The sequence below is a fragment of the Dermacentor albipictus genome, chromosome 1, assembly GCF_038994185.2.
Source record: "Dermacentor albipictus isolate Rhodes 1998 colony chromosome 1, USDA_Dalb.pri_finalv2, whole genome shotgun sequence".
NCBI classification, from domain to species: Eukaryota; Metazoa; Arthropoda; class Arachnida; order Ixodida; family Ixodidae; genus Dermacentor; species Dermacentor albipictus.
Window position 1 is genome coordinate 317,871,519 of NC_091821.1, and position 23,340 is coordinate 317,894,858.

Genomic DNA, 23,340 nt, shown 5'->3' on the forward strand with positions numbered 1-23,340 from the left:
AATGTCTTGTAACGGCTCTGAGTGCATTTATGAGACTGCGTTTCGGTGTCGTTTATTAAACACAGACGAGTATATATAGCATTGCACACAGTGAACGTGGGTGTAAACGAACGTCAGCGTAAACAAAAATTCACTGCGGTGAATTGACTTCATTTCGCGAACGACACCCGCCGTGGTTGTTTAGTGGCTATGGTATTGGGCTGCTAAGCACGAGGTCGCGGGATCAAATCCCGGCAACGACAGCCGCACTTCGGTGGGGCGAAATGTGAAAAAAAAAAGTAATTGTACTTAGATTTACGCGCACGTCAAAGAACACCACCTGGTCAAAATTAATCCGGAGTCCCCCACCACGGCGTGTCTCAAAATCAGATCGTGGTATTGGCATGTAAAACACCATATTTTTATTCCTCGAACTGCGTTAGTGTTTTCATGTGGTGTCCGCCTCCACATTGCCCTCGTTCATGGTGAAATCTTCTTTACCGGTCTTCTTTGAACTGTATCCTGCTAAATTACTGAAGGTGAGGAAGTGGAGTACAACCACGAAGAGGAATACGGGTCACAAAAAGAACGGCGAGCGCCAACCGTGACAATTCAGAGGCACCACACGGGGCAACCTTGCACTGTTATCCCACCTTCCTAACTCATTTTTTTTTTAGAGAACAAAAAGTAATTTTCCCTCCTTCCGCGAAACCTCGTTTTATGCCGCTAGTGCTCTCTTTTTAGCTGACACTTCAATGCGCCGATAGAAGAAACAGAGCGGCACTTGTGCAAACCAGCGCGGCGAAGGAAAGAGCCCGCGCGAGCAAGATTTAAAAAATAATAATAAGGCATTCATGGAGGTGTGGGGGTTTCAGTATTATTAGCGTCTGTGCACGTTCCCACCACGTTCCCGTCATGCGTGCATAAGGAGCGATTCGGCCGTCCTGTCATCCATAAACAAGCGTCAAAATGAGGAGGATACAAAGGAGCAAACGCAAGCACAAAAGCAGGAAAAAATAAAACCCTCAGCAGCCGCGTTCAGACATCTCGAGGCGCCGCGATAGCAGACGCGGACAAGCGAGTAGAGGACACCAGCGAAAGGGTCGCGGCAGACGACAGGGAGCAATCGTCGCGACGGTAGCGGTGGCCGCGAAGCAGCGAGAACGAAACAGCGTTCGCGGCGGCGGCGGCGGCGATGGCCATTTATTAGAGCCGCATATTTTTCCTTTCCACGACAGACGTACAGTCGTCGCCGGTGTCACGGAACACCCTCCAGTGAAGAGCGCCGCCGCGAACTGCCGGACCACACCTAAGTCCACACGAGCGTCTCGGCGGCAGGCGTCGCCTGCTGTGAAGAGGGACGCCGCCAGATGGCACCAAAGGAGCCCAGCCGCCTTCACTAGCTTTTAATACACCATTTGCTATTCATGTTCTATTTCGTAGCCCGGTACCTTTCAGCACCTTCGTTTTGAGGATCCCGGCTGTCCCTCCTATTTCTTTTTGCTGAACGCAACGTGAAGCATGACTGAGTTGGACAGGGCGAAATAAAGCACCCAAACAGGAGTGCCTTTCTGGTGGAGGCTAGAAGACGAGACGAAAACGCAAAGTATACGAAGAAAGTGGCCGCGATGGTTTGCTCAATGAGGCACTAAGTGCAAGGACCATATTCGGGCAGCTCTGTTTTCTTTATTCAATTATCAATTATTTTGGTCACTGTGCGACCGATGCTCACTGTTAAAAGCAATTCTTGCCTGCGACGCAGTCTTCGTTACTCCGGATACACAATGTGTTCGAAGACGACCTCTGCGAAATTCAATACTTAGTAGACATTACGACAGAGAGAGAGAGAGAGAGAGAGAGAGAGAGAGAGAGAGATGTACATATTGCGCATGGTGGCTGCTATAAGCCTTGAGCAATCCCCCGTATCTCTCCAAGGTTGCTCGTGAGCCTACACGACTAGTCAGTTAGCTAGAACTATCGCCTTTAAAGTCAAGATTTAGCGTGATTGTACGTCTGAAAGAGCAGCTTGAAGCTCCCTACGCATTAAAAGGGCGTGGGCACAACCTGCCGCCAACGGCCTTGTTTCTTTTCATATGCTAATTCCTGTGCCGCGGCCACAACATTCCGCGGAGCTCGCGTTGCATTAACCTGCCGAACGAAACAGCAGGCCACAAAATGAGCTACAACCTTGTTATCGATTGTGCATGGAGAATGAAGCTAAAGCGTGTGGTGCGGGGATGATAACACTCGCATGTGAAATACTACAAGGCTAGTTCTGTCACGCTTTTTCCTGCCTATCGCAAGAACGTAAGAAATGCTAGCTCAGCCAATACACCACTGTTAATGATGAACGCACTAGCTAAGGCGTCATTCAAAAACGTAAATGTTCCCTCCCGTTCATTCAACTTCTGCCTCCTTCTCCCCTCGCGATATAGGAAAGTAAAATGACTCGCTGAGGGCATATCTGTTGCATACTTGGCATAGTACATAGGATAAACACAGGCCGCAGAGGAAACGGACAGGGGACAGCCCCGTGTGCTATTCTTTTCTCCTATGTGTGTGCGTGCGCGCGTGTGTTTTTGCGCTTCCTTACTATCTTATGCAGACAGGTAAGCCGGTTTGTTTCGAAATCAGTCAACCATTCTCCATTCCCCTTTATTTCTCGCTCGCCCTCCATCCCCCCTACCACCTATGTGCGTTACTGCGTCGAGAACAAAAAAGCTCGGCGTGACAGAGCAAGAGAGAGAGAGAGAGGATGGGGGGAACACAGAGAGGTTAGCAGGGTAAGTACCGGCTGGCTACCCTGTGTTGGGGAAAGGTGTAAAGGGTATGAAAGGTGAAAGAACAAATAAAAAAATAAAGCGAGAAAAATTCACACAAGACGCGATGCTACGCGCTACAACTTTCAAAGGCTGTCGCACAATTCCGTCTTAAGGGCTCTGCTCAAGTTCTTAAAGGTGTGACAGACTGACTACAAACAAAACCTATTAAGCGCACTTCGCCAGTATTTCTCTTGCTTGAAAGGATTAATTGCTCTAAAAAGGACAGGCATTGTTTCCCTCCCACCCTTGCAACAAAAGAGGCATTCCATTCACAGCACGAACTGCAGCCCACATCAACGAAGCAAGTAAGTTGGCTTCGAAACAGAGCGCCAAATAACGGCTCCAAACGAAAAAAAAAAGAAAGAAAGAAAAAGAATGGGAGAGAAAGAGAGAGGGAGAGCGATCCGCAAGGACCGTAGTGGCGAGCGTAACACGGTCCCCCAATTTTCCCAACTCCCGAGCCAAGGCGCCGGAAACAAGAGGGCCGCGCGCCGAATCTGGGAGGAGCGGTCACGGCGGCCGAATTAAAGCCTATTAGTATAGCGGGAGGCCGCGGTGATCCGCAGAGCGTGCCCGCGCCTAAGTCGGGGCAGCGCCTCGAGCCAGGACAGGAGTTGCGCGCGACGCCAACTTGTTTACGCAGTGGACCAGGCGGAGGGCGCGGCATGATTAATGAATCAATCACGGGTGCCACCGACGCAGAAGGAGCACGAGTGCATCAAACACCCGCGACGCGCCGGTGCCGAGCTGTGCAACATCCGGCCTCCTCGTCTGCGCGCTTCGCTGTCACAGCAAGCCGGGCATCAAAAGTTGGCTGCGTTGTCAAAGAAGTTGCGCAGCGATCGGCGTCGGTTAGGACCGCTTTTGTTGTTTTGAGAACTTCTTCACAAGAGCCCCCAGGGGTAGGAAATGTAAACATATTCCCACAGCGCCAGAAGGTGAACGCGATTCCTTCACGCGGCTTTCTTTCCAATCGCTATTTGCTCCACCCCACTGCAGGGTAACAAATCGGAAACTCGCCTTTGGTTAACCTCCCTGCATTTTCTCTCTCTCTCTCTCTCTTCACGCGCAATCACAGTCACTTTTGATGAAGGAGCCTGAGGTCGTGTTTTGTAACGAGCTGCAGCATCCTTCCCTCTATTGCTTTCGTTCTTCGCCGTTGGCTCGGGCGCAGCCACTTCGGCCAAAATCGGCCACTCTTAGGAACGTATGGAAAGAAAAACGCAAAATTAAATGAATCATTTGCAAATATCGCTCCTGGCCTTCTATTCTTGCTTTCAAGACGCTCAAATGCGTACGTGTCACAATTTCCTTCAACACATTCTGTTGCATGTCTGTAGGGCGAGACTTGCAGACACGTCGATGACGCTGCGCAGTACGTGTATATAGCACGAACGAGTAGCGCTCACTCACAGAGTGATGACGTAAGCCCGCCCGCGGGGCGCCAACCCGAGTAAATGGAATGTCCTGTGGTCATTCTTCCAGGTACAAAGAAAGGAGCGAATTATGAAATTTGGAGTTGGCGGACGTTTGCCACTAAAAAAAAAATAAAAATAAACCACATGGGCGTGCCCGCCTAGGTGCAGAAGAAATATTGCTCCGAGGCCCCACAATCGACCACGTCTCCATGAAGCATCTTCCCGCGGAGCGACAAGACAAAAACAAAAAGCAATTTCCCCCTCGAATAAGATCGACGACATTTCTCTCGGGGGTAAGTAATTAGGCCGCATGATGGCCGGCAGCGATCGCCCAGCACGGAGAACAAGTTTTCGTGGCCTGAGTCACAGACAGCCGCAGGAATCGGTTGCGCGTCCGTACGGGACCGGAGATAGCTCGTCAAAGCCGCACAGTCCTGCAACAGGCGAACGGGCGGGGAAGGAGGAAGGGGCGCTGTGCAACAGTACTGCTGGCAGTGCGAGTAATTGGCGGTCTCGTGCTCCCTCGCTCTCTTCCCAGACCGTCAAGAAAGTGTTCTCTTACAACGGCGTTATGTCGACAACACACGCGCACGGTCGCCACTCAAGCAGCAACGGCGTCGTTCGAGACGCGATCGCTGCTTGAGCTGCACCGTCGCGAGGGTGCCGTGCATAAACAGGTCGCCACTGTGCCCCGAACCATGCGATGTGCAATGCCGGATAACACCTAAGAGTACGCAGCATAGGGGCTCCAAGCATTGCACCACTATCGCCGTCGGCGTACAAAGGATTCCCTACATAACGGGCTGTCGTACGTCATCGAAGTCTGCTTCACATCAGATGGAGCCACAGCCTTCTGCCGACCAGAAACCAGGATGACGGGCTAGAATCGCAGTCTCCTCTAGCAGTGCCCGACCGCATACCACGAAAAGTGTTACTGAAGCAACTTAATGTAAGCGGTACTACATTACTTTCCGGGCTGTCGCTTCTGGCCGCGTTACTTCACGTGGAGGGGCAAAGCAAAGAATCACGTGAACGTTTTATGCGCATTGCAATACCCGTATGAGCTCTATGCAAGATTACGATCGCCATTTACTTTTTCATTCGTTGCATTTACGTCCAGACATCTCAATCCATCGCTAACGTAAAGCAAGGCCAGCATGTGGTAAGGGTTACAGACAATGAGAAAGAGGAGCGGTGTCCGCTTAAAACGTGTCTCTGATTTCGTCGTCATCGCGCATGGCCCCAGGCCCATTTCCGGCGACCTTGGTCCCAAAAATACGGCTGGGAAGTACGCGAAGATTGACCATCTTCGAGCGCCGGCTCTCCGCGAAGCTTAATTGCTCGGCACTCATCGTACATCCTGTTTTCGATCAATGTACAGCCGCCTTGAGACATTTTCAGCGCGTGCATAATACTTTTGCCTCGGTAGTTCTCATCGCACAGCAATGTCACCATTGCATGCAACAAGATCCTAGCTTGACGGTGCTCACTACTTCATTACATTTCTCTCTCTCTCTCTCTCTTTCTACAAATGGCAAGAAAGATAGAAAATAAATGAAGATGAGAGAAGTGCAAACGCTGTTGGAAGACTTTCCTTCTGTGTAAGCAGTGCAAAGAAATATGCCTTCCTATTGCGTACCTGGCGGACTCATGGGAGCGTGCCTTTTTTTTTTTTTTTGACTGGAATGAAAGAAGCGATCCCGTTCTGTAAGCACGGTATTTCACAAATTTGCAGAGGGAAAAAAAAGGATATTACGAACAAAAATTACTGTGGGGTCGGCCCAAGATTTTCCGCCGAATGGACAGGGTGCTTTCCAGCAGACTGTACACGCCCAAGCATGAACGAAAGGGCGATGCCTTCGCCGTGTAGCGTACGAGCGAAGTGCGAATCGGAAGTGCAATACCGGGTGCGGAAAGCGCAAGAGGGTTCCCAAGTGGAGCAATCCAATCGCGATCTTCCTCGGAAACGAGGAGGGCCGACCTAATAACGACCGTCTCGCGAATCCCCAAAACCCGGGCGCCACGGGAAGCACCGCCCCCACGCGGCCGCCGATTTTCTGCATGCCTCGCACAACCGCCCTCTTTCATCACATCCGACGCTCCCAGATAGCACTTTCCTCTTTTCTTCATACAGTTCCTGACTTCCTTTCTGCCGTCTTTTCAGGCGCCGCCAACATCGCGGCGCCGCACAGCAGACGTCGCGAACGCCGGACAAGACGCTGAAAAGCTGGCCGCCTTGCGAGCTACAGTGACCAGCTCTCCAGGCTCAAATTAGTCTGGCTATTTTCCCCCTCTCTTTCAGTCTTCCGGTGGCTTACTGCAATACCACGGAGACGGCTCAAACATCTGTGACAGTATTTCGCCGAAATGTGCCGACAAAGAACATCCCAACTACATACATACAATCTTCCCAAAAATGAGAAGAAAAAACAAAGAAAAAAAGAAACCTACGCTAAGAATGTTAGTGGCAAATTTTAGCAAGGTACAGGAATGGCCATCTTGTTTTCTGCCGATTATCTTTTTTTTTTGGCAAACACCTTTCGCTTAGGCTTCGCACTTGATACAGTTAACTCGTGAATAAAAATAAGCGAACACTCTAACAGGCTTCATCTTAGCCGCTGGCACGTAACGGCACGGAAATGCCTGGTAAATGAGGCCTGAACACAAGACAATTATTTTTACAAGTGTTACGGAAGCGGCGTACCACCCATGTGGCAGCCACCAATGAACAAATGTTTCTGAAAACATCACACTTTATTTATTTATGTTATTCATTTTCTGCTGTATAATATGAACGGAGAAATGGGGTAGCCGAGGCGGACTGTACAAGTACTTTCAAACCATTCTGGCACATTTTTCTCCATGAAATTTCAACTGATAACAGATCCGGACGAGGCGCTGTGGTTGAACTACCGACAAAGAAGTAGTAGAGTCGGTATAGGACTGCGGCAAATTTAGAGAAATTGCAGACCCCACTGCACAACTACATCATAGACAATATTTCACACAGACTCTCTCTTTTTTCTTTATTCTTTTTCAGATAGGAAGCAAATGCAGTAATAGTGTCGTCTCGTATGTGCCATGAGAAACGGAATTAACTTGTCTTATAACCTCTTTCTCTCTTCCCACTGTGATACAAGGACTTGCTCTGTTGGTGTATCACCATTATGTTATAGACTCTTGACAGTGTTTTGCACCTTCATTATCTTTTTTTGTCTGTTTTTCCTTCCTATGATCTTGGGGTAAGCAGCCCTATCTGTGGTCAAATTTTCAGTACATTACATGTAATGCAGAAGAAGAAGAGAGCACACAGTCAATAAGAAAGAAAGAATCATTTCGTACCTTTACGCAGAATAAAAACACGTAACAATAAACATTCCATATCGCTTTGTCTAAGGCATCACGCGATTCATTAAGGAAGCTTCATAAATACACGACGAAAGTTCTTCAACCACCAAATTCTTGCCTTGGGAAGGCACGTCTATATAGAGAACGAGTGAGATATGCAAGAACACGCACGCGAGGCGCTCACTGCGCGAGTACGGAAAGACAAGAGATGAGCTACGCGCGGGCCTCGGAAAACAACGCCGGCAACGAGTTCAAGGTACGCTCCGAAGGCCTCGCGAGAAGCACGCACACATACGGAGACGCGGGCGGCCGGTCGGCGTCGTCAGTCGCTTCGGGGAAAAACATCATCGCCAGCAGACAGCAACGGGGGGGAGGCCTGGCCGCCGGGCGAGCGGCGATCCCGGCGGCATATTGCGGCGCACTCGTGATATCCCGGCCGGCGATCAAGCGAGGAGAAATCTCCCCTCCCCATCATATCACAGCGCACACGCCCTCTTCACCATCGCCAGAGAAAGGGGTTCAGTGGATCCGCGCCCTTGTCATCGTGAAGGCTAATGCACGCATGGGCGGATCACGCCTCTGATCGAACGCCCGCTCACAAGGACGCTACGGTATTACATGGCCTGCGCGCGAAGCACGCACTGGCGAGCGGTCAATCTGGTAACGAGAAACACCGAAGCCATACACTGGCTCCCCTTTGCAAGACAAATCGGCTGAAAGGCTTGCGTTAAGATCGTACGATGCATTAGCGCGAAAACGAAATAAATACGGACGGAAAGGCATGGAAATAGTGTGAATGCGAAAGGAAGCCCGCTACTAAGCCCGTCGCGGCATCGTTTAAACTGTCTGGCCTAACACAGCAAGGACATTTCTCCGCGGTCGTAGCGGATAGGGGTACAGTTCTAGGCCCAAGTTTGGAACTTTCAGTTTCGGAAACACGGCTGCAGTCGGGACACATCGAAGCATACTCTCACTTATGGAGGGAGCATCATTAAATAAAGAAGCGCTATATTCAAATTATTTACTTTCGTTCCAGGCACGCTCTGCTGAAATCGGGCAATATTCTCGATTCCTCATAGCAACCAGCAACTGAAGAGGTACTATCAGAACAGAGGGAAGCTGCGAGTGAAGTGCAGAACGGCGCCGTGCGTGTAGCGCAAGGGCGCTGTTATCGCGCGCAGCTCTCTCGATCAAGAACGACTTCGCGGATCGCGACTTCCGAGAAATGAAACCAATCGACGCTCCAGCAGCGAGCGAGAACGCACTGCTCGGAGAAAGCAGCGGTGCGCCAGCGGCCCCCGCCGACTGACCTTGCCCCTTTAATTTGACCGCCGCACCGCTCAGTGGTCGCTTCCCAGAAGGAACGAGACGCCGAGGGAACCCGATGGGTGGAACACCTCCCGCACTTCCTGCCATCATCCCGCGCGCTGAACTCGATGCGTTCGCCCCAAGAAAAGCGCGCCAGTTTCAACCCTACGGCTCAAAATTCTGTCTCGTCTATTGCTAAGTTAGAGTGAGCACGCCTTTTTGAAAGAGAAGGAGATGCGAATGTGCTGAGTGACCAAGTGGGCGTAGCTGTAGCGATTTTCCGCGGCGAACTGCCATCTTTGTTCACGTCTTCCTTTTCTCTCTTTGTGGGATGAAGCGACTTCGCATATTCTCTGCAAGTACGTGTTTCGCAGGAAGCGATAATACTGGTAACATTTGATCTCTGTACGTACAACTTCTCAGCCCACCTGTCCCAGAGAGACAGCCACGCATCTTGCTCTTTAGAACAGACGCAATCGTAGAGAATAAGAATTGACATCAGTAGTGAGGAGTGATAAAAAACATGGCAAAATGCCGAACAACATGCACACGTTCTTATTATACATATACAAGGGCAACTTCGAATACGTAATGGGAAATTTACGCTTCAACTCCAGACAGTTGCTACTGATTTAAAAAAAAAGAATAAGAAGCAGCACTGACGAATCAGATTAGTTTCAACGCCCAAAGCGGTCGTCGGAAGTAGAGCGTAATCGACTCTTTCATGCATGCTTGGATAAGAAGCGCAACAATGTCGAACCTCGATGTGATGCGACCCCTTTCAACTCGATACATTCTTCACCATCACCGTCCTCCTTGCGTAAATGTAAAGTGCATTTCGCAGGCACGATGAAGCGCGTCACAGGCCCTGTGCGTTGAGCAAACAGTCCAGGAGACAGTATCAACGGGTGAGCGAGCAAACGCAGCCAGGAGGGCATCCCTGGAAGACACGCGGGGAGAGCGATACATGATGACCTTGACCAAGAGGGCGGCATTTCCGGGCCCACTCTCTCCTAATGCCAGCCTTTGAGAGAAATGCTGGGGGCGAGGAGGAGGCCTCTGCAGGCAACATGTACCCGCCGGAACAAGGAGGGGGGACGGCGAAAGTGAAGCACTCCAAATGTTGCAGCCGGTGAGGCGAACCAAACACGCAAAAAAGTGCACGCGCGAGGGAGGGAATGCGGGGGCACAACGCGCGCACGCGAAAGGCACGGCGCGGCGAAAAGCGAAACCAGCAGGGATGGATACGAGCCGAGTCCATTAGAGACCGCGCGAACACAACCCTCAGAGATCGGCGCCCCCAGAGCAGGCAAAACAGCTGCCGGAACGAAGGGATGACGCGGCGCGAGGAGGGGAGATTCGGCGAAAGTGTGCCAGCGAGCAGCGGCTGCCTCTGGCGCCGTGTGTCGGTGCGGGCGTCCAACGGGCGAAAGCCTTCATCCCGTTGCGGACGCACCTGAGCCTCAGTGTCAGTAGGGACACGAGCCCATCCGGCTGGATGCGCGTTACACGGTAAAGCGCAAGGCGGACATTAGCGAACGGTTCCTACAGCCCGATGCGGCAATCGACAAGAGATATTTCGTGTAGGTGCATATCACAAATATGAGGAGGAGGAGGACGACAGCAGATGTGTCTGTGTGCCTTCAAAGTATTTTCCTAACCTACTGCCTGCACTCCTTCAGCAAAGTATCAACTAGACTGCGCTCTGTTCTTCCAGGATCATTTCTTTAACTGGCCCATAACGTACCTCAACTGTTTGAAAGAGCATAGAGCTAAGTCTATCGCAAAAATGATATAACACGTAGGCATTTCTGGCCATCCCCCTTGCCTTGCGCTTAATATAATCAGCGCATGTTGAGATGAATTTATTGATTCAGCCTTGCGCTATAAAACTCAGCGAAGAACGGCCAATACGCTTCATTATCGTCATTCACAGGCGAAAACTGTGTTAATACGTCTCGCATCATTACTACAAAAGTCGCGCCTGACGGAAAAGGCGTAATTCGAGTCGACCATACGCTGATATCGGCAGCATGCCAGCCCTTGCTCAATCGTAATTGCGCCCTAGCAATTATTTTTTGGGCAATAACAAAGCGTTACATACCCTTTCAGTATGCGTTTACCCAGCATTAACGCTATAATTACATCCAGATGAAAACGAAGAATATATATGGAAAGGCGCTTACATAGATTTGTGAAGCAGTTCAGGCTATAAAGATGGACAGCTATATGACGGGCTTATCTTAATTCGTAGAAATCTAGTATCTCTCTGACCTCCCGCCAAGTCAGGCCAGCGACAAGTATGAAGACGATAAAAAGGAAATAAGATAAATTTCCCACAGCGCGTATTATACATCAAAGTGCGCGGCAGCACGGGGCGAGCGAGAGATGCAAGCGTCGCGTCGAGGGGAGAAACCGTAAAGCAATCAGAAAAGCGCGTGCAAGCATCTTGCCCGGGCAATTATTCCTGGAAATCATTCGCGGCGCATTTCCGTCGGACGTATCTCGTCACACTTTCTTCGTATTCGTCTTCTCTCGCCCCCTCTCTCCAGCGGGGCCCCCGTCTCCGTCGGCCCACATGCACGAAAGCTGCGACGGGGGCGAGCATGAATAAAGCTCAATCCGAAGGGGAGATAAAGTAACGCGAGCGACAGAGACGATAAAAAATGAGAGACGAGAGCTGCATCGCTTGCGAGCGCGTAGCAGAAGAGCTCCGGCTGCGGACCAGTACAAAGGGCGCGCCGCGATTAAGCACGATCCCTCGCTGCATGCGGGCGGGCGAGCTCTCTCTCTCTCTCTCTCTCTCTACGCGTAGAGGTGAGACAGGGAGGGAAATGAAGAACAAGACAACCAAGCGCCGTGCGTAACCGGTGCGCCAACGGCTAGCGCATCCCTACGGCTAGCAGCGCATCCCCCATCGCGATGCTAACACACACACACACACACGGCCGCTCCCCTACGTGCACCATTGCCGCCACTATAAATCGGCCTCTCTGCGGCGACGGTGGCGCGGCTCTTCCATTTTATGAGGCCAACTGCACGGGCGCGAGCCGGTGTGCGGGCGGCGTCCGGCGTATATTTCTATCTTCGCTCCAGGCACAAAGCTCCGCGGACGAGCGGAAGGGAGCAGGGAGGAAAACATTCAATAGGAAGGTCGAGTCTGCCCTGACGAAAAACCAAAGTATTTCACTCCCAAGGCCAGCTCATAATGCGCCATCACGAACTCCAGGTGCTGGCCTCCGCCGCCGCCGCGGCTGCAGTTGCTGACGTTACGCGCGCAGGTCCAAGAATGCTTGGGCATTCCAATCACGCTCCGCAGACGAACACAGAACGAGACTTCGTTTCAGCAGGGACGGTTTCAAGACAGCGCAGTACTCCCGAATGATCGTAGCTCCATTTAACATGAAGGTTATATAGACGACAACGATGCTGAAATTTTCAACCCTCGAACTGAAGGAAGTAAGAGAACCCGGAGTCGCGAATGGCCAAATGATGCGCACAGACGCTATTAGGAAAGAAGGACGGAACAAGGACACGCGCGGTATTCTATCCTCTTGCCTATCTTAAAAAGTGCTGTAAGTATTATAATGCAAAGTTCTCAACTGGTACAACACACACACACACACACACACACACACACACACACACACACACACACACACACACACACACACACACACACACACACACACACACACACACACACACACACACAACTGCACGCGTTCGTGCAATTTCGCTGTAACATAACCACGTTGAAAGTTTCGAGACGGCAAGTCATTAAGCGCAATAACGGTGTAAAATGTACGCGTAACTAGTATACGCGGCCGGGAATCGAAGCCTCGAGCTCCGCAGCACACCACCATAAACACCGGGTTTTACCGCGGCGGAGTAAACATAGTTTAAGAAACCTATGTATGTACTTGTGCAGAAGAATGCTGAGAACGTGCAGAATTACGGTTATAGGCACAACGACATTATGGCTTCTGTAATCAAAGTTACAGCCCTCGTAGAAGTCCGACCACCAGTCGTCGTTGCAGCCTGGCCGAGCGGTGCCGTATGGCGCACAACAACAACAACGCACACATGGAAACTGGCTGCCCTTCCGGAGATATTGAACTCTCGTGGAAGAGCTTCGTATCGACGGCAATCAAGAGAGCGCGACCTCCGACCGTCGTCCATGCGCGCACAGGGCACGCCGTTATCGGTCACGGCGGGCACAGCGCGAACCCCTCGTGAGCCCGGGTGGGTCGTTGTGCTCGAGTGTCCGAATACAGTGTCCGGACTCTTCTCTGGAAGGGTCACTCAAGCGGCCACGACTTCGTCGGCTGGTGCGTCTTTATTTCATCCATCGGCGATATCGGGACGCAGAAGCTTCATACGGAGACTGGGAATTAATTTCGATCGCCTGCGTATATTTCTGCGGGCACCGAGATAGCACGCGAGCGTTTCTTACGCTTCCGCCAGAGCGTAGCCCACCACGAATGGAACTTGAATGCGCAGCCCCGTTATGAGTAGCCTAAAGCCGCTCATCCCCGACGTCTGTTCCAAACGTTGACGAATGCGTCCTTCTTTTGGGATTTCTTCCAAGTGCGCTTTGCGACGGGAGTTCGTCGATCTGGGGCCGATTAGTACACAAAGCAATAACTGAACGCAACCACTGCAGTCCGCGGTATTTCGCACAGAATGCGTAACCAGTGACACAGCAAAGCAAAAGGCCACATTTTCGATCAATAAGTTGAGGGGATACTAAGAGCAGTAAGTAACCATTCGTCACTACGCCAGAAAGAAGAATGCCCGTATCACGTGAAGCGTCGCCAGATGCCACGTAGCGCAAGAATATCACCGCACGCGATCAACCGAGAATACGGTTTACTTAACCTGCGCTGGGACCGGGCTAGTTAGTACTTATTCATAACATCGGATAGCGCAATAGGGTCGAGTGACAAACAAATGCACAAGACAAGCGCTGCTTTCAACTAAAGTTTATTGTGATGCGCACAGCGATCATGTAGCTGTTAAGGCTTACTCACTCCGGCGATCATAGCAGCGGGAGACCGACCCAAAACAGTCGCTTTTCGACCAAAGCGACCATTAGCGACGATACAAACCTTAACGACCGGCCGAAAAATTTGGTCGCGCGACCTCTGCGAGTCGCCACTGCGAATGAGCCCCCTTGAAAAAATACGGGAAGAACATAGAAAAATAATAAACACGAAATAGGCAGAGATTCTGCCCACACGCGTAAATTCAAACGGTATATGCAATGTACCGACGGTTTTCGCCGACCCTAGCAACAGTGGCTAATTGTCAGCGAAATTGGCGGCGCGCTAACTGCATTGTGAAGCGTACAGTTCCTAAGGCCTTTTGTTTTATGAGAGGGGCATGAACCGTACTGTTCATCGCAACGCAGAATGACTTATCTCCTACTACGGAAACAAGAGGAAATTCGCTGCAATGTCAGGGAGCCTTGTTTCTGAGAAGGGAAAAAAAAATACATGGCGCCAAGGCCGGTCAGATGTATCAGAAATCAGAAGCAGAAACAATGCATGCTTTCATGAAGCAATTAAATGAAACAACCCAAGCCTGCGGTCGTGCCTGCTGCCTGATGTAGTGCTTGCCATTTCATGAGTTCTTATAAGCTCTATGATTAGGGGGCGGACAGGCATTTGGAAACTAGAGCAAGAGATGAACGGCCATCTTATCAGTTTCAAGGTATTTCTCATAACACTGGCAGTTGCGATACGAACGAATGAGCCACAATGAAATAAATGAACACTACGATGTATCACATGCAACGCCTATTCCCTTAGGGCGCGGCATTTCGATGGCCGGAACGAGCATTCCGCGAACGACACGGTCAAAACAGCGGCTAGGTAAGGCAGCGCAAATATAAACATAACACACGCGGCTCCGAAGATTCTGAAGTAGAAAGAGAAATTTAGTCAATACTAGAGATAAGAATTCATCGACTCACTCATGCTTTCATCATTTTTCACCATCAAAAGCACGACTATGGGAAACGCCGCAGTGGAGGGCTCCACGTCAGTTTTGATCATCTGCTGTTTCTCCTTTTTCCCTTTCTTTTTTAACGTGCACCTAAAGCGCGCGCAGTGCTCAAGCGTTTCTCGCATTCCGCTCGCATTGCGTTGCAGCAGCCGCCATGGGGAGGAATCGAACCGGCGGCCTCGGAGTCGACAAAAGAACGTCGTAGCGACTGAGGCAGCGCGTCTTATCACGTATCACAACATCGGGCGTGCATGCATGGTGATCTCGCTCACTGCATTATCAGGGGCTGTTATGGGTGCACATGGGTGCCAAACATGTGTAATGGACGGTGCAAAAAAAAAAAAAAAACGAAGAAAGGCCATTATAGCATCCTTAGGGGTGCTATATAATGTTCGCTGTGTAAAAGCTGACTCTTGTTCATAGTTGTAGCAAATGCAGAAAGAGCAGGCGATCACTGGAGGACGTGTCCTATTGCACAAATTGCTAATGAATGTGCTAAGCACTGTTTGTAAGTTGAGCAAGTACCAGTGTTGAAGCAAATTTTCGGCGCTATACAGGCGAAAGCCACGCAAGTCGCTGTCCTTCAACGCTCTCGCTTTCTTATGGTTACGACACACTGAAGTCATTTGTGTGGAGGACGTGATTCGGCCAATCAATGGCGTCAAAGCGTGGCCCGAACTCGCAAGCTCCTCCACTCCACAGCCATAGAACGTCAGGAGAGCGTGGTTGATACGCGCGAAGCTCTCCTCCAGCCGATGCCTATCGAGCACTAAGCGGGCACACGCGCGTTTAACCAGCAAACCTAACATCGATTGCGAAATCAATCTGGACGAGCTGCACCCCGAGCACTTTCAAAACAGCCCTTCGTACTCGACCATGGGTCGACGCAGAGTTTACAAAGACGAATCGGGCAATTATTAATTCACACGGGCGCACACATCGCGGAAAGCTTTCAATTTGTTTCTTTCGATCAGGATCAGTCGTTTCCTCGTCAAAAGGCGCTCGTTTCTTGCGCTATCAGTGCCCTTTCCGGCCGCGGTCGTCAAACTATGAAACAAGCTTACTGCGCGGCATCCGCTACAAAATGCGATAAATGATCATTTATGCGCAGGGCGGAACACCGCATGCACAAGAAACAGGGAGCTTCGACGTTATCGCGAGAAGCTATTTAAGTTCCTAATAATGCCGCTCAAAAAACACGCAAGAACGTTGAAAAACCACTGTAACGCCCGCTGCCGTGTTCGTCGCAAACTGTGTTCATGGCACGGTTTTCAGGTTGTGGGCTGAAGGACGTGCCACGGCTTTCATGGAAGTGAGCATTGCAATATGCAGTATATAGACTTAATAAAAGGAAAGTCAGACATCCACCCGCTCGTAGCAATTGCTACAAAGGAAACCCATACGGGTTCCTCGAACGAAAAGCCTCAGAGTTGAAGAAAAATTCGTCTTGGTCCGGGACTTGAACCCGGGACCACCGCCTTTCCGGGGCAGCCGCTCTACCATCTGAGCTAACCAGACGGCTAGCAGATGACAGGGCGAAGTCGAATTTGTCGACAACACACGAAGCGAAGGCAAGTGCTTGACGTAGTAGTTCTGCGGAAGCCCGCAAGGTGGAGAGAGGTAATTAATAAAGGGAAAATCAGACATCCACCCGTTCGTAGACTAGACTAATATAGACTAATGAAAACAAGAGACGCGTGAAATAAACCTCCAGCGCTTTTGCTTATACAAATGCGCCGAGATGGTGCATTCCCTCCCGTACAGTGGAATGGCCGTCATGGATGGGTTCTGTGCGGGGAAAGATTTTCGCGAGTGGAAGGAAAGAAAACAAGAGGTGAAAGGCAGAGAGCCCGCCCAAAGCGAAGTCGACCTCATGGAGGTAATAGAGCAGGGGGGTACGGAGTTACAGTTGCATAATACAACTATAAGATGTGAATTGATAGTCACTGAATAAGAGGGTTGGGACATAGACTGGTTTTCGTGAAAGACGAGTCTTGAAACGTGGAATATCTTTTACGCGGCGTTGACTCCTATGAGTCCAATGCTCATGTATGGCGGGAAAAAAAGAATTCTGGCAGCACTGACATTTCAAAGCTTATAAAACGTATTACTTACTAAAGAAATTACGTATTTGCTCCAGGTGCGTGCAGTCTCGTTTACGAAATCTACAGCCACAAATAACGCGCATGCGTTTGAAGAAACAAAAAAGTGACGCTAAAGCGTTTCTTCGGCGACGTCGTTCCCGTGAGAACCGTTCCGCTTATCAAACTATAGGGAGGTAAAGACAAAGCGCGAAAAGTCGCGCTGGATGGCCGTTCCTGCATGAGCAACACAAAGCGGGAAAGGGGGTATCCCGCCGCGTATATAAGGAGCGCGCATGCAAGAGACAAAGCGGGGAGAGGAGGACCAGCCGTATACTAAATGATTCACCGCTCGGCCTCGCGGTTAATAAGGCGCAGTTATCAAAGTGCGATCAGTTGCGTCCGCTCGGCCATTTCGGGCCATCATTAGTGCGTAACTTGGCCGACCTTTTATACGGCGCCTCCCCCGCGCTCGGCGTCGTCCGTGCAGACTGTACGCGCCCTCCCCCAACTCGGCGCACCGGTGGCGGCTAGGCTTCGAACGTTCGCAAGCGTTATCGCTGGAAGAAAGAAACGCTAAAGTAGCCACACTCCGTGACCGCACACCTACGCAGGTATAGTACCACATGGATCCACAAACACAACGATGGCGCCGTGGCGGGGTAGGAAGGAGGCAATGGGTCGAAACGGCCGCATAGGCGGACGCAGCGATGCGATAAAACGATTCTCGGCTCCTCTCATTCCGTACATGCGCGCACAAGCGTCGCAAAACATTGTCGCATTCTCGCCGAAAGATATTTCCAGGCGACGTTTTTATTTATCTCATTTCGCAGTCGCCATAACCTTAGATGCACAGAGGCGCCCGCGTTTTAGGCCTACGTCGCAGCGACTTATCTACAGAAGGGCACCCATTACGACGTGCCCGAATGGTGGGACAACGCAAGAACACCTTCTCGAGAGCGTCCGTTGGGCTGCATCGTTATAAACGGCGAGAGGCGGAACAGCAGATAAATGAAGATGCATGGCGAGACAGGGGAATGCTAAAGACGTTAACTGTAGTGAATTCGACTAGCAGCACGCGGTACTGTTTTCGAACTGGCACAAGAGCAGCGCCAGAAACGCGTACGGGCTGTCTGATCGCATTCGTAATGCCGCTGCGCATAGCATTCATATAGATTGTGCTGTTTTAGGCGCACCAGTATACCGTACATGTACGTCGGCGTTGCACAACAGCGAGGGAACCGAGTTCATCAGACTAGCACTGCATTCGATACCCACCGCTATATTGGTATGCAATGCCGAGAAGGACGCAAACGTTTACACGGACACGCACAACTAAACGAACACGACAAACCTTACTTTTACAGGTCAAATAATTATCGCAGTAAAGAAGAAAGTGGGATTAGAATCAGCAGCATTGTAATGTCGTGTTCAGTCAACGGCAAAAGATTGCGGGATGCGCGAGCGCGTGACAAAGAAACCCTCCTCCCCTTCTAGCGGTGAACCCCTGGTGTCGAGACCGACGCCTGCACGCATGCGCGTCCCTCCGAGACTGCAAGCTTGCACGTTTCCGCGCTTCCTCTTTGCGCGCCGGCGATATCCGAATGTAGCCGCGAGGTAGCCCTCTTAAGATTTGCGCCGTGGCGGCTTCGACGGGCAGAACTTCGTTTATACAACGGAAATCAATTGTCCATTTTAGTCTTGCCGGTCTCCTTATATAGTTCGCGTCTTCTGCCACGCTCTTCCGCGGTAGAACGCACCGTCCGTAAAAAAGAAAGAAACAACGGAGATTTGCCGCGAACGGGTGCAGCCCAGAAAAAAAAAAAAAAAGGACTTGTTGCGTTCGCCACCGAGCCGGCCCTATGCGTCAGCGCTCGTAACTCCACAAAAAGCGGCCGCAGTAGCACCCGCAAGTTCGCACTTCTAAACACATTTCACACAGTTTTGCCCGTTGAATCCGCCACAATGCATGTCGCAAGAGAGCTACCTCGCGGGTACATTCGGATATCGCCAGCGCGCAAGGAGGAAGCGTGGAAACGTGCACGCTTGCAGTCTCGGAGGGAAGCGCATGCGTGCAGGCGTCCGTCTCGACACCAGGGGTCACCGCTAGAAGGGGAGGAGGGTTGCTTTGCCACGCGCTCGTGCATCCCACAATCTTTGGCTGTTGACTGTACATGCTGCGGAATCAAGAACTGCACACTATAGACGCGCCAGGTAAACAAACGGTGTTGTTTCGCGCTGACAAGTGAGCTGAAGTAGTCCAATTTAGAACCCGCATCAACAAAGTTGCGAGCGCTTCGCACCATGCAACTCTAACACGCGAAGGATCTCTGCGGCAACTTGGCCCCCTCCTTTGACAACTTTCGTAGGCCAGCGATAAAAAAAAAAGCTTTACCCACAGCACACACACTTCATAAAGTCCGACACGAGATAATGTCAGCCGTCCGGTTTCGGTGAAGTTTCGGCGCGGCTTGTTTTACGAGCCCGGCGGCGGCACCGCGCGTGCCACGCCCTCATCCGCTCGCGGGACCGGCGCGTGGACGGCGATGCAGTAAGGCACACATCGCGCGAGCGGGCGAACTCACCGAGGCGTGCACGCGTTTATTCCCGTACTTTCCTCGTGCACGTTGTTTGAAAAGCCGGCGCACACACGCAACCACTCGGAACACGAAGTTCGCCTCGGGAGCATTTCGTGTTGCGAAGCAGAAACGAGGCGGAGGACAAAGTGCCCTCTTCGGGATAGAGCCCCCGTCTTCGATACGGAAAGAAGGAAGAAAAATAATGGCTGCGAAAAAAAAAGGAATGCTGCACATAGGTACAGACGACGGCGCGATCAAATATTTGCGTCGCCCGCCCGAAGAAGGAGTCTCGCTCGAGGTGGTGGCTGCTCGCAGATGCGGTCGCTGTCGGGGACACATAACGTGCGACAAGCGGATATTCCCACGTCCGTCTGCGGAGGAAAAATATTGACCGTCGAGTTCCAGCATCTCTCCGAGAGGACCGGGAGAAAGGGACACCGCCATGATCTTCTTCATCCGCACAGCGAAACACAAAGCCGACACAGCGACACGCGCAGGAAGTTGGAAAGCACAGGGACTCGCGACAGCGACCGACCTACCAGCATTTCTCTCAGTACTAAAGTCGCCGTTGTTCTAAGATGCGTGAAAAGCCTAGAGGGGCAAACGCGCAGGCATAGGTCTTCAAGCGCTTCAGGACCGTGGTTGCTATGGCAACGCTTATGTTTGGCACACCAGTCCCAGCGCTCCTCTGCGAAAAACCACGCGACAAATGCCATTCTGAAACTCTCTATTAATGCGTCGCTTCGCATACTAGTTGCGGACAATCTGCGACACGCCATGCGCGCGTGACAGAAAGGAGAAAGAAACAAAAGAAGCGCGAGCGAGACGGCTAATCGTATCGCAGATCGGGTGGCGACGACTGTAACGTCAGGGGACGAGCAGAGCCACGTAAAACAGTAAATTCGTTCCAACGACATTGGTGGAATGCGAGGGCCGCTGTTGCAAACCGACAAAACCTGCGCCGACGCGCAACCGCCAAGCGGGCTCTAATGTCGGTTCCACAGACGCGTTCGCATTGCACGAGACTACACGGTAACGTCCGTTTCCTGTCGGGAATATAAGGGGCTTCAGGTTGCATTTGTCAACGCTTGTGATTGAAGCCGACGTAACAGCAGGGATAACGAGGGAGGCAGACGAGGGTAATTTAACTATACCATTGTTACCTACAGTAGTTGTTTCAAGAAGGAAGGAAGTTTTAAAAAAGATATAGCGCAATGGAGACAGCGCATTTCTTTATTACGGCAACACATTCTGCGTTTATCAGTGAATTTGTATAACTATTGGCTAAATAATTGCTAATGAGTTCAGAATGAATACCGAATACTCAACGGGTATGCAAATTCTGGAACTTCTCAGACAAGCAGTAGTTACAAAATACTGTTCGCCAAAATTATGCCCTGAACCCGTAAATATACACAAAACACTGCATAGGAAAAGTTTGCGCTTAATCGAAACGAAATGAGCGCGCATCTGTAATCCAAGTTATTTCGCTCATCTTTCACAGGGCCTCGTCGCAATTATGCGCTACATATTTTTTTTATTCTGTGGCGCTTCGTACAACATATATTTTTTAGCTAAGAGTACGAAATCAGTTATTAGCGCTATCGCGACCTTTCATGTCCCTCTCTTCCATTCATCATGTTCCTACGCTTTCTCGAGGTATAAAGAGCTGCATCACAGCGCCACAAACGAACACGATAATGCGGACGGTCAACGCACCCTGAAATAAGCCGATGCTTATAGCACACGGCGAAAGACGGAATCTTGTTAAGTCACTCAGCCGTCCGAAACCTCTCCAGACTAGCTCGTTATCGCGTACTCCGTAAATGGGCGCAGCAGTATACGTGGATTCGTGCAGGGTGCAAGTTCGAGCATAGAGTTGCCCACAATAATTACTAGAGGGAACTCAGGCACTGCGATCGCTCAGCCACCGTGTGAATTATGCGAAGCACACGCATTAACCTGATCTCCGTGCTTGTGGCTTCGGACGTACTTGCGACTTCGTTTATTTCGCTTCATCTGCCCTAATTGCACTACTAATTGCGGCGGTTCAGCGTGTCGAGATGGCCAAATCGAAACGCAAGAAGCGTCCCGACGCTGTGACTTGCTCACGAGAAATTCACAAGAGCGTTCTACGGCTCTTCTCGGTGCATGCCTCCGTAGCGTAATGGTTTCGATATCGGGATTCTGCAGTGCTAGAGGTCCTGTATGCGAATCCTACCGTCGGGCAATTTTAACCAATGGTTCTTTAATGATTTATTACACAGTACATTGTTGAAAATGACGAGTTTACAAAGTCACGAAGCCGTTTGAAGCCAGAAGGACGAAGTTTAGGCAAATCCATGTACTTTCCACAATGCCCATGCCGGCTTAACCACCCTGATTTCAGCTCCCGTAGACACTAGCGCCAGAGTTCCCTCTAGTAATTACTGCAATTATGAGCTCACGGGCAATAACCGCAATCATCGACAATGTAATGGGACACTAAAGAACGAAATAATTTCGGCTGTAATAAATTACGCTTATACAGTGCCAAGAAAATAGAAGTAGAAAATGCGCCAACACGTAAAACCGGTGGCAGCGCCGTACCAGCTCGCAGTGACGTCATTCATTATGACGTCTTCATCTCCAGCCCAGTTAATGTTTTACAGGTAAAGATGGACTACAACGTATCCTTAAAGGGCCAAAAAGTGAACTTACAAGTTGCCCGTAAGTTTTACTACGCCACAGCGTCCCGAATGTCAGAAAATAATTTGAAATCCGTGATGCCACACTGACTTGCCCGCGCCGGAGTTTCCGAGTGCAATACGAAACAGAACGCGCCCGGCCAACGTGGTAACGGAAACCGTCGGCCTTTACACCGAGGCGGGCGGCGGCGAGTTGCCGCTGCATGCGCTGGGGGCGCCACCTGCACCCGCCTCTGCTTGAAGAGTGAGCGCGTTTCCTTGGAGCAGGGCCGATCCAGCACGCGACAGTGTGGCTTTCCTAAAGCGCAGCACGTGCAGCGACAACCCTCCGCCGTCTCGCGACTCCTGTCTCTCGTCGGGCTCCGTACGGCGCTTTGTGTGTCCTTTCCCTCTCCGCGCCCGAAAACGATGTTTCGCAGACCTCGCCAAGTTGCCGAAGTCCAGTAAAGAGGACTCGCGAAACTGGCCTTTGGCGATGCCAGTAACGGTAGAGCTGGCAGCGGTATGCTAAAACTCTCCATTCTGGACACGCACGGTGGTGACTTCAAGGCCACCATCAACCGCTGTGTGGGCTTTCTAATTGGCTCTCAATAGGGTAATGTTCCTCAAGCTCTGCAGCGGGAAACGGCAGTTTGTATTTTAAAAGAAAGAAAGAAAATGAAAAAAAGAATCAAAACGTTCGTGAGCTTTTTGTCAAGACGGCGAAACGTTGCGGCAAGCTGTACATGTCCTTGCAGAGGAAAAAAAAAATAAAACGGTTCGGCTTTCCACCACTGATGAAATGTTCGCGCTGAAAAAAATAAGGCGACAGGTGCGGTCAGGAAAGACCAATCCGGGATTATATAGACTACGCTCTGAGACAACCGGCACTTTGTATGCTTGATTGCACGGAGAAAAAAGTTAACGCAAGTTACATCCCGTGTAAGTCGTATTTCGAAAACGTCATCTTGACGCTGCGTGGCGCAGCGCAGAGCCGTCATAACTGCCGCACTGACAGCAATAGCATGGACGCTAACGAGGGGACACATGCACTGGTGGCTGAAGAGTGCGTTTTTCGCTGTCAATTAAGGTCGGCGATTCCCTTTTGCCCATGATTCGCGTTGTCGACA

General features: G+C 50.8%; 1 protein-coding gene and 1 long non-coding RNA gene across 10 annotated transcripts in view; one reads left to right on the plus strand and one right to left on the minus strand.

The window, feature by feature from the left end:
* Window positions 1-1,384, plus strand: part of LOC139054517 (uncharacterized) — a 149,943-nt gene extending 148,559 nt beyond the window's left edge. For both annotated transcript variants that reach the window (XR_011511301.1, XR_011511300.1), the window contains exon 3: window positions 1,218-1,384. This is a non-coding gene — a long non-coding RNA (uncharacterized lncRNA). The remainder of the gene's footprint in view (window positions 1-1,217) is intronic.
* LOC135904029 (AT-rich interactive domain-containing protein 3C-like) overlaps window positions 1-23,340 on the minus strand; it is a 247,089-nt gene that overhangs the window by 122,038 nt on the left and 101,711 nt on the right. The window lies entirely within an intron of this gene.